The following is a 15424-nucleotide window of genomic DNA, read 5'->3' on the forward strand; positions in this document are numbered from 1 at the left end:
CACAGACAGGAATTAGCTGTTTACAGCTGTCTCTAACTGCCAAAACAGCTAGCAGCAGCTACATAACCTGCCCACAGTAACAATGTCACCATGTAATACATGTCAGAATGTAAATCGGGGAGAGGAATGACTTTACAATGAGCAAACACTGACTAAATCATTTATACATAATTATTGTAAAAATGAAGCACTTTTTTATTACATTATTTTCACTGGAGTTCCTCTTTAAGAATCGCAATCAGTTTTTCTGACTGATTGTAACATTTCAAAAATCTGACCAATGTACCACACACCTATGTTCCATTTTTCCCTAATTATGATAAAAATGATTGGAAACGCTGACAAGATTGCTAGGGTGTGGATATTAATAAATTGACAATGTAACACACACCATACAATCTTTAGAAAAATTGAAGAACAATTTCCAGCATTCTGGATCAATAAAAATCCCAAAAAATCGGGAAAACTGGATTTTTCAGTTGAATGAAAAAAAAAGCTTTCGATTTTTTCAGGAGATCCGATCATATTTATCGAATTGCGTAAAATTGGATCATTTGATTGTATTGTGTGTGGCCACCTTTAGATTCTGACATAAGGAAATGTGATATGCTTTCTGCAAAGCATAGATTTGGTGAGCAGGGGGGAAAAAGGGGTGGGGGGGGGGGGCTGCGTGTCATCTCCCTTCTCTATTGGTGACAGTTACCCCACCTCAGAGTGTTTGTTGTTGCACAGGGGTGATCTGATGAGGCGATACTCGCCATGAGGGGACCCCTCTCTGCTTTGCTTTGTTTTTAAGGTGACACGGATTACAGAAGGCTGGACTCATTGCATTGGCGATGCTATTTTGACTAGAACATATATTAAATACGATGAGCTGATTAAATAGGTAAACTCTCATAAAATTGGTCAGTGATTGGCCAATCATAATTGAAAGTGTGTAACAGGCAGAGGATCAGCAGGAAAGCCGGGCAATCTGCATTTTTTAAAAGGAAATCTATATGGCAGCCTCTCTATCCCTCCAGGTGTCCTTTAAAGAGGAACTCCAGTGAACATTTTAGTGTTGGCAGGTGATGTAGCTGCTGCATGGTTTTTGGCAGTTGGAAACAGCTGTAAACCGCTATTTTCCACAAAAGTTCGATTTTTTCTTGTGGGAGGGGTTATTTGTGGGAGGGGTTTCACCACAATATCAGTCATACAGCGCCCCCTGATGGTCTGTTTGTGAAAAGGAATAGATTTCTCATGTAAAAGGGAGTATCAGCTACTGATTGGGATAAAGTTCAATTCTTGGTCGGAGTTTCTCTTTAAAGGGAAGGTCCAAGCTTAAAGAAAAAAAAAGAGATTACTTACCTGCGGCTTCCTCCAGCCCCTGACAGCCGATCTGTCCCTCACCGCAGCTCCGGTCTCAGCCGTTGACCCGGGGTTCCCCCTGTTTCAGATGCCGATCTCGCTAGGTTGGCATCTTTTGCGCCTCATGTTCATGTAGCTTGGAGCATTCTGTGCAGAACGCAGACACTGCAGCTGTGGCAAAGGGACATGTCGGCTGCCAGGGGCTGGAGGAATCCCCGGGCAAGTAGATCTGCTTTGTTTTTTTAAAGTCTAGACACCTTATTGAGGTAAGAGGCCTTCACTATCTACACTCACTATACACTATCCTGAGCGCCTCTCATCCAGTCTTTATCCAAGTTGCTCATGTACAGCGTTTTTCTTCCATACACGAGCACTTCGTTCTCATGAGCATGCGTGGAAGTTTCTCGCACATGCCCAGTCCTGATGATCTCGTCCATGACCAGGAACATGGTCAGAAGAACCTGTTCCACAAGCTTGTGTCAAATGGGTTTAAAGGGACCCTGCACTCAAACACCGGGGTCAGAGGACATGGGGGGGGATGTGCGGCACGCCATGAACCAGGATGTGGGCGTGATCATGGGTAGAGCCAAATTTACGTAAACTTAGCAGTGGTGGGACGTTAGACTAGTACTATTGTAAGGATTAGATTGTGAGCGCCTCAGACACAAGTGCCCCCCAGCTTAGGTAGTGACAGGGACCCCCAATTTAGGTAGTGACAGGGACCCCCGTGTTTAGTGACAGGGACCGCCCTAGTTTAGGTAGTGACAGGGACCCCCGTGTTTAGTGACAGGGACCGCCCTAGTTTAGGTGGTGACAGGGACCCCCGTGTTTAGTGACAGGTGCACCCCAATTTTAGATAGTGATAGGGAGATCTCATGTTTAATGACAGGTGCCCCCAGTTTTAGGTAGTGACAGGGACCCGACTCACCGCCCCCCAGCCGCCCCCACTGCCTATCATGTAATAGGCAGAGTGCCAGCAGCCAGTGAGAAGCGGGTGCATGGTACTCCCCTGGACACCGCACTGAAGTGATGTCACTTCCGCAGATCAGTGCGGTGTCTGCGAGGTCCTAGCACCCGCTGCTCACTGGTCGCCGGCTGATCAGTGGTCTGACGCTGGCTGCTGGCACTCTGCCTATTACATGATAGGCAGCGGGGACGGACAGGCGGCGGTTGTGGCCCATTAGACGGTCGGGGTGGGGTTCTGCAATATTTTGCCCTATGTGAGGACCCTCATGTCTGAGGAGGACATGGGGAACAGCCAGACTGTCCAGAGGATTCCCACTACTGAAGTAAGTATCTAACTGTATATTTTTCTGCCTTCAGGTGTCCTTTAATGTAAAAGTTACAGTGAAGTCACCTGAGCTATGAATCCAATTATATATTCTTTCACAAAAGGCAGATTTTTAAGCATGTAAAGATATTTCGAATTACCTCCATTAGCAAAAACGGATTAAAAAAAAAGAGATTTGACAGTCTTCCCACTTTAAGAGTAAAAGTAGGAATATACTCCCAAAACTAAAATTTCAGTAACTGCTCTTCGTTACATAAAAGAACATTTGAAAACATTCCCAAGTATTCCCTGTGTGTAAGTACTGGTTCACAATACGAGCATTTTGAGTCATTTTTTAAGCACTAGCAATTCTAAAATTGCTGTAAATGCGCTTGTGTAATGAAATCCTAAGTGAGTGTCTCACATGAGCAATGAGTTTTTTTTCCAATCGCAAACGCGGGTCCTGCACCATTTTCTGTGCGATTTTATTTCAATGCAAGTTATAGGAAAATTAACAAATTGCTTTTATTATTATTAATTAGTATTTATATAGCACTGACATCTTCCGCAGCGCTGTACAGAGTACATAGTCATGTCACTGACTGTCCTCAGAGGTGCTCAAATTCTAATCCTACCATAGTCATAGTCTAATGTCCTACCATATTATTATTATGTATTTATATAGCACTGACATCTCCTGCAGCACTGTACAGAGTACATAGTCATGTCACTGACTGCCCTCAGAGGAGCTCACACTCTAATCCTACCATAGTCATAGTCTAATGTCCTACCATATTATTATTATGTATTTATATAGCACTGACATCTCCTGCAGCACATTACAGAGTACATAGTCATGTCACTGGCTGTCCTCAGAGGAGCTCACACTCTAATCCTACCATAGTCATAGTCTAATGTCCTACCATATTATTATTATGTATTTATATAGCACTGACATCTTCTGCAGCACATTACAGAGTACATAGTCATGTCACTGACTGTCCTCATGGGAGCTCACACTCTAATCCTACCATAGTCATAGTCTAATGTCCTACCATATTATTATTATGTACTTATATAGCACTGACATCTTCTGCAGCACATTACAGAGTACATGGTCATGTCACTGACTGTCCTCAGAGGAGCTCACAATCTAATCCTACCATAGTCATAGTGTAATGTCCTACCATATTATTATTATGTACTTATATAGCACTGACATCTTCTGCAGCACATTACAGAGTACATGGTCATGTCACTGACTGTCCTCAGAGGAGCTCACAATCTAATCCTACCATAGTCATAGTGTAATGTCCTACCATATTATTATTATGTATTTATATAGCACTGACATCTTCTGCAGCACATTACAGAGTACATAGTCATGTCACTGACTGTCCTCAGAGGAGCTCACACTCTAATCCTACCATAGTCATAGTGTAATGTCCTACCATATTATTATTATGTATTTATATAGCACTGACATCTTCTGCAGCACATTACAGAGTACATAGTCATGTCACTGACTGTCCTCAGAGGAGCTCACAATCTAATCCTACCATAGTCATAGTGTAATGTCCTACCATATTATTATTATGTATTTATATAGCACTGACATCTTCTGCAGCACATTACAGAGTACATAGTCATGTCACTGACTGTCCCCAGAGGAGCTCACACTCTAATCCTACCATAGTCATAGTCTAATATCCTACCATATTATTATTATGTATTTATATAGCACTGACTTCTCCTGCAGCACATTACAGAGTACATAGTCATGTCACTCACTGTCCTCAGAGGAGCTCACACTCTAATCCTACCATAGTCATAGTGTAATGCCCTACCATATTATTATTATGTATTTATATAGCACTGACATCTTCTGCATCACATTACAGAGTACATTGTCATGTCACTGACTGTCCTCAGAGGAGAGCTCACACTCTAATCCTGCCATAGTCATAGTGTAATGCCCTACCATATTATTATTATGTATTTATATAGTACTGACATCTTCTGCAGCACATTACAGAGTACATAGTCATGTCACTGACTGTCCTCAGAGGAGCTCACACTCTAATCCTACCATAGTCATAGTCTAATGTCCTGCCATATTATTATTATGTATTTATATAGCACTGACATCTCCTGCAGCACATTACAGAGTACATAGTCATGTCACTCACTGTCCTCAGAGGAGCTCACACTCTAATCCTACCATAGTCATAGTCTAATGCCCTACCATATTATTATTATGTATTTATATAGCACTGACATCTTCTGCAGCACATTACAGAGTACATAGTCATGTCACTGACTGTCCTCAGAGGAGCTCACACTCTAATCCTACCATAGTCATAGTCTAATGTCCTACCATATTATTATTATTATGTATTTATATAGCACTGACATCTTCTGCAGCACATTACAGAGTACATAGTCATGTCACTCACTGTCCTCAGAGGAGCTCACACTCTAATCCTACCATAGTCATAGTGTAATGCCCTACCATATTATTTTGTCTATGTATGTATCGTATTCTAGGGCAAATTTAGGAGAAGCCAATTAACTTATCTGTATGTTTTTGGGATGTGGGAGGAAACTGGAGTGCCCAGAGGAAACCCACACAGACATGGGGAAAACATACAAGCTCCGTGCAGATAGTGACCTGGTTGGGATTAGTGCGTGAGCGTTTTTTTTAGGCAGATTTGCTTTAACCACTTGAGGACCGCGGTGTTAAACCCCCCTAGTGACCAGGCCATTTTTTACTAAATAGCCCACTGCAGCTTTAAGGCCTTGCTGCAGGGCCGCACATGTCAGCACACAAGTGATTCCCCCCCTCCTTTTCTCCCCACCAACAGTGCTTTCTGTTGGTGGGGTCTGATCGCTCCACCAGTTTTTTTTTTTGTTTGTTTTTTTTTGTAAATATTTATATTCTTTTTTAATAAATTTAATTTTTTTGTTTCATTATTTTTCCCTCCCCCAGTCAGCCTATCACAGCGGATTGCTTCTGTGTCCCCCAGGGGGACAGCCGTGTCACACGACTGTCCCCTGTACAGCGCTGCCTTAGATCGCAGCGCTATGCATACTAGACGGCTGCGAGACTGAAGGTGGAGCTCCGTCATCAGGGCGGAGATGCGCGCACATCGGCGCGCACGCTCTCCTGCAAGCCCCATAGGAAGCCATTCCCGCCAATCGGCGTGGAGCGGTCCTGGGGCTGCCGCCGCGTTCACGCCAATTGGCATGGATCGGTCGGCAAGAGGTTAAAAGACATTCAGATCCTGGTCAGAGTGCACTTCCTGTTTGTCTGCGCACACAAAATCACTGAACAAAAATGCTTACAAAATCACTCGCAAAAAACGCACATCAATCTAAAAATACCAGGAAACACTTAAGAAAACCGCTTGGGATTTGTAATGTGGACTTGGCCTAAAATGGGTTATTTTCACAATAGAGGGCAGTACAAGCTTGCTCATCTCTGGTGACTCAGCTGTTGCCAGGAGCCTTTGCCAATCAGAGCCGGCCTTTGGGGGGGGCAAGTGGGGCAATCGCCCCAGGCCCCGCGCTTGAAGAGGCCCCGCGCACCGCCACTCAGAGCCGGCCTAATTTAATATTCAGAGTCTGCTGCGCGGGCGGCCACCGCCGGCGATGGCTCACTGACCCGATGCGCTTCCTGTATGTGTGGAGCGCATCGGCATCCTTTCCCTCCTCTGCTGCCCGGCTGCTGGGTGCGCTCTGCGGTGACGTCACGAATGACGTCATATGCATGCGCAGAGAGAGCTCTCCCCGCGGCAGCCCGACCTGAAGAGCCGACCAGGACTGAGCGAGCAGGAGCCACTGTCTGCAGCAGCAGCCGCCGGACCTGGACGGAGGCCAGGCAGAGCAAATACCGGTCCGACTCCTGTACCAGGTGGGAGGATTATTTGTGGGGCCGTTAGCTAATTAGTAAATTTGGGCGGGACACTGGGGCTGGGGGATCATTATTATTGTATACTAGCTACATACTGGGCACTATGCTAGCTATATACTGGGCACTATACTTGCTATATACTGGGCACTATGCTAGCTATATACTGGGCACTATGCTAGCTATATACTGGACACTATGCTAGCTATATACTGGGCACTATACTCACTATATACTGGGCACTATACTCGCTATATACTGGGCACTATACTCGCTATATACTGGGCACTATGCTATCTATATACTGGGCATAATACTAGCTATATACTGTGCACTATACTTGCTATATACTGGACACTATGCTAGCTATATACTGGACACTATGCTAGCTATATACTGGACACTATGCTAGCTATATACTGGACACTATGCTAGCTATATACTGGACACTATGCTAGCTATATACTGGACACTATGCTAGCTATATACTGGGCACTATGCTAGCTATATACTGGGCACTATACTAGCTATATACTGGACACTATGCTAGCTATATACTGGGCACTATACTAGCTATATACTGGACACTATGCTAGCTATATACTGGACACTATGCTTGCTATATACTGGGCACTATACTAGCTATATACTGGGCACTATACTAGCTATATACTGGGCACTATGCTAGCTATATACTGGGCATAATACTAGCTATATACTGTGCACTATACTTGCTATATACTGGGCACTATGCTAGCTACATACTGGGCACTATACTAGCTATATACTGGACACTATACTTGCTATATACTGGACACTATGCTAGCTATATACTGGACACTATGCTAGCTATATACTGGACACTATGCTAGCTATATACTGGACACTATGCTAGCTATATACTGGGCACTATGCTAGCTATATACTGGGCACTATACTAGCTATATACTGGACACTATGCTAGCTATATACTGGGCACTATACTAGCTATATACTGGACACTATGCTAGCTATATACTGGACACTATGCTTGCTATATACTGGGCACTATACTAGCTATATACTGGACACTATGCTAGCTATATACTGGGCACTATACTAGCTATATACTGGACACTATGCTAGCTATATACTGGACACTATGCTAGCTATATACTGGGCACTATACTAGCTATATACTGGACACTATACTAGCTATATACTGGACACTATACTTGCTATATACTGGACACTATGCTAGCTATATACTGGACACTATGCTAGCTATATACTGGGCACTATACTAGCTATATACTGGACACTATACTAGCTATATACTGGACACTATACTAGCTATATACTGGACACTATGCTAGCTATATACTGGGCACTATACTAGCTATATACTGGGCACTATACTAGCTATATACTGGGCACTATGCTAGCTATATACTGGGCACTATACTCGCTATATACTGGGCACTATACTCGCTATATACTGGGCACTATGCTATCTATATACTGGGCAGAATACTAGCTATATACTGTGCACTATACTTGCTATATACTGGACACTATGCTAGCTATATACTGGACACTATGCTAGCTATATACTGGACACTATGCTAGCTATATACTGGGCACTATGCTAGCTACATACTGGGCACTATGCTAGCTATATACTGGACACTATGCTAGCTATATACTGGGCACTATACTAGCTATATACTGGACACTATGCTAGCTATATACTGGACACTATGCTAGCTATATACTGGGCACTATGCTAGCTATATATACTGGACACTATGCTAGCTATATACTGGGCACTATGCTAGCTACATACTGGGCACTATGCTAGCTATATACTGGGCACTATACTAGCTATATACTGGACACTATGCTAGCTATATACTGGACACTATGCTAGCTATATACTGGGCACTATGCTAGCTATATACTGGACACTATGCTAGCTATATACTGGGCACTATGCTAGCTATATACTGGACACTATGCTAGCTATATACTGGACACTATGCTAGCTATATACTGGGCACTATACTAGCTATATACTGGACACTATGCTAGCTATATACTGGACACTATGCTAGCTATATACTGGACACTATGCTAGCTATATACTGGACACTATACTAGCTATATACTGAACACTATGCTAGCTATATACTGGACACTAGCTAGCACTATACTAGCTATATACTGGACACTATGCTAGCTATATACTGGGCACTATGCTAGCTATATACTGGGCACTATACTAGCTATATACTGGGCACTATGCTAGCTATATACTGGGCACTATGCTAGCTATATACTGGGCACTATGTTAGCTATATACTGGGCACTATACTCGCTATATACTGGGCACTATACTCGCTATATACTGGACACTATGCTAGCTATATACTGGACACTAGCTAGCACTATACTAGCTATATACTGGACACTATGCTAGCTATATACTGGACACTAGCTAGCACTATACTAGCTATATACTGGACACTATGCTAGCTATATACTGGACACTATGCTAGCTATATACTGGGCACTATGCTAGCTATATACTGGACACTATGCTAGCTATATACTGGACAATATGCTAGCTATATACTGGGCACTATGCTAGCTATATACTGGGCACTATGCTAGCTATATACTATACACTATACTAGCTATATACTGGGCACTATACTAGCTATATACTGGGCACTATACTGGGCACTATACTAGCTCTATACCCGGCACTATACTAGCTCTATACCGGGCACTATACTAGCTCTATACTGGGCTCTATACTGGGCACTATACTAGCACTTATGGCTCTAGGCCCCGCATGTGACACTCGCCCCAGGCCCCGCATACTCTAAGGCCGCCTCTGTTGCCAATGATTAGAGATAAGCAAGCCTGTACTGCTCTCTGCAGTGAAAATAAACACTTTTACACACAGGGAATACTTAGGAATTCTTTCAAATGTTCTTTTATGTAACGGAGAGTAGGTACTGGCATTTCAGTTTTGGGAGTACAATCCCACTTTAAACAGCCAATTAAGTTTCCCAGATCCATAAAAAACTGAAAAGAGGCACAGGGGAGGTTTTCTGAAGGAAGGAAATAACAGCTACCCAAAACAGGTCCCCTGAGGGGATCACCTATGGCGGGACATGTGGGCTTAGCTGTGCTTTCAGAGTTCTCAAAGTAAACCACTAAAGTCCTGCGGGGACATACAGCCTGTGTATTATCAGCGGAACTCATATCACTGTCACAATCAGGCCATTTTCCCAGCATTTCTCCACCTATAGAATGCGCCTGGTCAGCAGTGAAGGGGATGAAAGGCTTTTCAGCTCCATTGTGCGACGTGTCAGAAGAATACTATAGCTTCACACAAAGGGTAATGCTTAACTGCGTGTCTCCGGGAACACAATCATAGTGACAGCTCAGGCCGGCCGTGTGCACTACAGATACACAAATACTAAGGCAAGGGCCTGGAATCATCTGCACAGTAACCGACAGTCATTTTTCAGTCCACAGCACCTTATTCCAAAATGAAGCTGGCTTGTCCAAATGTGCTTTAGCATACCTCAAGCGGCTCTGTTTGTGCTGTGAGCGGAGAAAAGGCTTCCTCTGCATCACTCTCGCATACAGCATCTCCTTGTGTAAAGTGTGCTGAATGGTTGAACGATACACAGTGACTCCATCTGCAGCAAGATGATGCTGTAGGTCTTTGGTGCTGGTCTGTGGGTTGAATCTGACTGTTCTCACCATTCGCTGCTTCTGTTTATCCGAGATTTTTCTTGGTCTTCCACTTCAAGCCTTAGAACTGTACCTGTGGTCTTCCATTTCCTTAATATGTTCCTAACTGTGGAAACAGACAGTTGAAATCTCTGAGACAGCTTTCTGTATCCTTCCCCTAAACCATGATGGTGAACAATCTTTGTCTTCAGGTCATTTGAGAGCTGTTTTGAGACCCCCATGTTGCTACTCTTCAGAGAAAATTAAAAAAGGAGGGAAACTTACAAGTGACCCCCTTAAATACTCTTTCTCATAATTGGATTCACCTGTGTATGTAGGTTACAGGTCACTGAGCTTACCAAGCCAATTTGATTTCAAATAATTCGTTTTTTAAGGTTTTGGAATCAATAAAATGACTCAATGATCAATATAATTTTATTTAAACAATTATTGCGCACTTTCTGTAAATCCAATAAACTTCGTTTCACTTCTCAAATATCACTGTGTGCGTGAAGTACAATGAGGGCATAACCCACAGGATGCCCCTTCACCATGGATGCACCAGGGTTAGAATTATTATTTAGTATTTATATAGCGGCAACATATTCCGCAGGGCTGTACAGAGTATATTGTCTTGTCAATAACTAATCTAAACCCTACCATTGTCCTATGTGTATGTATGTATGTATCGCGTAGTGTATGTATCGTAGTCTAGGGCCAATTTAGGGGGAAGCCAATTAACTTATCTGTATGTTTTTTTGGGTGTGAGAGGATTCAAACTGGGGATCCAGCGCTGCAAGGCGAGAGCGTAAACCACTGCGCCACCGTGCTGCCCATATTTAGTATATATATTTTTCCCTCTGTTGTTTGTCCTCTAAACCTGGGTGCGTCTTATGGTCAGGCGTGTCTTATAGTCCGCAGAATACAGTATATGGTACTGGCGTATTACTCGACCAGCGACTGCTCTTCCTCTGCAGAAAAATGGACGCTGGTCTAGTTGGGGGGACCCAGCAGAAAACCTCATAGGTATCAGTTCTCCAATCACAGGACCCTCTACAGCATGAAGTGTTGTGATTGGCTGAACAGTGTGGGTGGAGTTTACTACAACCTATCTGAAATATAGCTGTTTCGAGAGGGTGCTGTCCACCCAATCACGTTTTGTGGAATTTCCCTATGAGGTTTCCTGCTGGGTCCCCTAAACTAGGCTAGCCTCGTACAGTCTAGTGTCAGACAGGATAGCAGCCGATTCATCACAAATAGAGATGACCCCAACAGTTCGCCGGCGAGCAGTATTCTGCGAACATCGGCTGTTCACATTTGCGGCGAACATTTGGCGTGTTTGCCCCCTATATATCATCATTGAGCTAAACTATGACTCCTTACCTCACAGTTAGCAGACACATGGCAGCCAATCAGCTCGCACTCCCTCCTGGACCCCCCACCCCCCCTATTAAAAAGCAGTTGTGGTGGCCATATTGGATTCATTCTCTGCTGGCTGCTGACTGCTAGTGAGAGCCGGGTCAGACTTGCTGCAGATAGGTAGGGAAAGCATTAGCTAGGCCTGTATTCTTGTTCCTCACTTGCTGTGAAAGAACCCCAAACAGCCCTTTTGAGGGCTAGCACATCTGTCTCCTGTGTTTTTGTGTGTGTGACGCTCCACAGCCCACTGACACCCAGAGCTGTGTGCACACTACTGCTGTTGCCTCATTAAGTTGCAGGCACAGAACCACTCCAGTGTATTATTATGTCACTGTATTCTGATAGCGCTATTGCATTTCTCTGTGTGAGATACTCCACACTTATTTATACAAAACTGTAACATTTAATAACAGAAATATGTAATAAAAACACCATTTTGTATATTTTGCACATGAAGGCAACTTTGTTTTTTTGAAATGTTTCAACTTGAGTGGTTTGGAAGTAGGGGACTGTCTGTGTGTGTATATATATATATCTATATATATGAACCAATCTGATGCATGTGAATGGTGGCTTCTAAAGTGGACCTGAACTCTTGCACAGGACCGGAGGAAAATATAGAGAAATGCACCCTGTATGTATTTAGAGAGTTTAGCCTGTCTAATTGCCCCTCACCTGTGACTAATCACAAGTTGTAATTTGATCTCTGCCTTTGCAGAGCAGCCAATTTGAAAGCACAGGATGTTAACCCTACGGTTGCTTCCATGAAAGCAGGAAGTAGACATGCTGCAGATTTATTGCAGGATTTGTATCAGCTGTAACAAAGAAATGTTTTTGTTTAAAGATTATTTTGCTGTTGCTTATCTCTTAGAGCAGAAAGGAAGTTCTGAGTTCAGGTCTGTTGTAAAGCTGCATGTATTTGCATAAGTTTCCCATCAGTTTGGATGAATGACCCCCTCATTGGCGGCCCCCGCTCCGGAAGGTTATCAGACTGCATCGTGTGCCGGTATCAGCGCTGTGTGGAGGGATGGGGGAGGTTCTGTGGCTGCATCAATATTTTATCCGCAAGCAGCACTCAGGGGAGGCCTCTAAGCCGTCTAATTGCATGAAAAGTCTCTGCTTGTAAGTCACTTACATGGAATAATTGCATTCAGTCTGCAGCATAGCCGTAATGAAGGTGTACATATGTACTGTGTGCGGCCCTGTCTGATCCAGCCGCGTGTGTAGAGATATAGTTATATTATTAGTGTGGGGAGCAAAGAGAGAGGAGAAATATGGGCAAGGTTCAGTCAAGTGGATGTCGCCATGTGAGCACCTTGCTGAGTGTATAGAATTGGATGCAAAGTCCCCTCCCTGGGAGGTTAGGGTAAGATGTCAGAAAGGGGGTTCCGTTATAGAGGCAGTTAGGGTAAGATGTAAGGAAGGGAGTTGCATGCGGGGGAGGTTGGGGTTAGGTGTTGGGAAGGGGGCTACATTGGGGAGGTCAGGTGATGGGTGTAAGGCAGAGAGTTATGTTGGGGGGGAGGGGGGTTAGGAAGGGGGCTACATTGGGGGGAGGTTAGGTGATGGGTGTAAGGCATAGAGTTATGTTGGGGGGAGGTTAGGGTTAGGAAGGGGGCTACATTGGGGGGAGGTTAGGTGATGGGTGTAAGGCAGAGTGTTATGTTGGTGGGAGGTTAGGTGTTGAGAAGGGGGCTTCATTGGAGGAAGGGTAGGGACGGGTATCAGGAAGGGTTTTATGTTGGGGAAGGATAGGGTTGGGTTTCGTTATGAGGGTTATGTTCATGAGAGGTGAGGGGTAGGTGGGTTACGTTGGGAGCAGATTAGGGTTGAGTGTATGGAAGAGGAAGGGGATCAATGAGCGATAGATTTGTGATAGAGATAAGTCTTGAAAATACTCATGAAAACATAATCCCAAAGTCAATAACAAAGTTAGGAGTGAAAGAGTATCCACAGATACTTTGAACTGCTCTGCAGGTCCACTGAAGCGTCTATTGCTCTGGAATGTATGGACACTATTTTATCGGGTGAAGGGCAATGCATTCACCTTCCATAACCTCTGTGCAGACCAGGAATGTCCATAGCGGTAGTACAACAGCCAAACCCAGATCGTGAATACAATACAATACAATACAATAACATTTGTAAAGCGCTTTTCTCCCATAGGACTCAAAGCGCATAGTTGTGTCTCAGATTAATACAGGGTTGCAGGCTGGGTTGTGTTACAGAGGAGATAGTCAGATGTTCATGAATGCCTGACTGAAAAGGTAGGTTTTCAGTTTAGACTTAAATGCTTCCAGGGATGGAGCTGTCCTGATTGGGTGTGGCAGGGAGTTCCAAAGTGTAGGGGCAGCATGACAAAAGGCTCTGTCTCCAAAGGTTTTGAGGTGGACTCTGGGGGTGACCAAGGTGTTACGTCCTTTTGATCTAAGATTGTGGGGGGTGTGATGTAGTTGCAACACAGACCTTGTGAATGATCCCAGAGGAAATGTATCTACGTATCTGCTGGTCTGCTGCCATCCTCTCTTGGACATTGTCCCGCCGTGAACTTAAGGTGCCCATACACCTCTCGATGTGGCACCAGATCGATCCCTTTTTTTAAATTCTTTTTAGTGAACTAGATTTCAAATAGATTTTAGCATTAAGTCAGCATTGGAAAGTGCCGCTTCCACTCGTTGGGCCGATGGTGTCGTAGATTCAGCTGTCTAGCGTCTTTTTGGATTTCCACCAGTGGCACCTGTACTACGTGACACAGCCGCATGCAGTAATCTCAGCACACGTGGCTGTGCCACATGGTACAGATGTGGGGTGAGAAAGACGCCAGATACAGGAGGTGAAGCATCCCACCGGAAGACAGGTGAGCCTACAACACTCGCCACAGACTCGGGGGAGACTGGTCAGGGGTTTGTTGGTTGTCGGGAGATCAAACGCCATTAGTGCCATGCGCCTGATTGAGGCCTTGCGACTGAGTTTTTCTAGCATGCCCAATCGATTCTTTCAATGGATTTTGGCCCAAAAAAATCGATTGAAACGATCAAACTGGGGGCCATTTTGCAGCATCGTTCTCTGCCAGAATTAATCATTATGACTGAATTGGCTGGACATTGATGCTAAAAATAAAGTAATGTATGGGTACCAGGGCTGTGGAGTCGGTACAAAAATCTTCCGACTCCGACTCCTCAGTTTATGAAACCACCGACTCCGGGTACCCAAAATTGTTCCGACTTCTTGACTCCAACTCCGACTCCACAGCCCTGATGGGCACCCCCTTAGTGTGAACCAACCACAATTCAGACAGAGACAGTACAAAATGGCGCAGTGAAATTTGGGTACACCATGTGCCAAGCTATAGCAGTAATTTGGGTGCCCTCAAAAGACGGAGCTCAAATTACTATAAAAACAGCGTAATACCTCCACCAGCATTGGCTGGCAGTCAAATTACGTCTTTCCGGAGTCCATGGCGGCCTGGAGAGGGAATAGAAATGAACACCGCAGGGACTTTTGCAGGAGCAGAGGGAGACCTTTTCCCGCTTTACCCTTAGCCTGAATTTCCCAGCGCTATTTCTGCATATATGCAAATCAGAAACCTGCATGTATCAGTAGCTGGTTGAACACTTCATCAAGGCAAAGCAACAAACATATATAACAAAGCATTGTATCTGTGCTGGGGACACAGAGGGGAGGCGGAGCTGGGACAGGGCAGCCTACATATTCACCGCTAGCTAGCTGCGATCTCTACTCAGCGAGGA

General features: G+C 44.3%; 1 protein-coding gene across 14 annotated transcripts in view; it reads right to left on the minus strand.

The window, feature by feature from the left end:
- The window catches only part of GRAMD1B (GRAM domain containing 1B), a 464835-nt gene that overhangs the window by 96722 nt on the left and 352689 nt on the right, over positions 1–15424 (minus strand). The gene's annotated exons all lie outside the window — the stretch shown is intronic.

Source organism: Hyperolius riggenbachi, chromosome 6 (assembly GCF_040937935.1).
Source record: "Hyperolius riggenbachi isolate aHypRig1 chromosome 6, aHypRig1.pri, whole genome shotgun sequence".
Lineage (NCBI taxonomy): Eukaryota > Metazoa > Chordata > Amphibia > Anura > Hyperoliidae > Hyperolius > Hyperolius riggenbachi.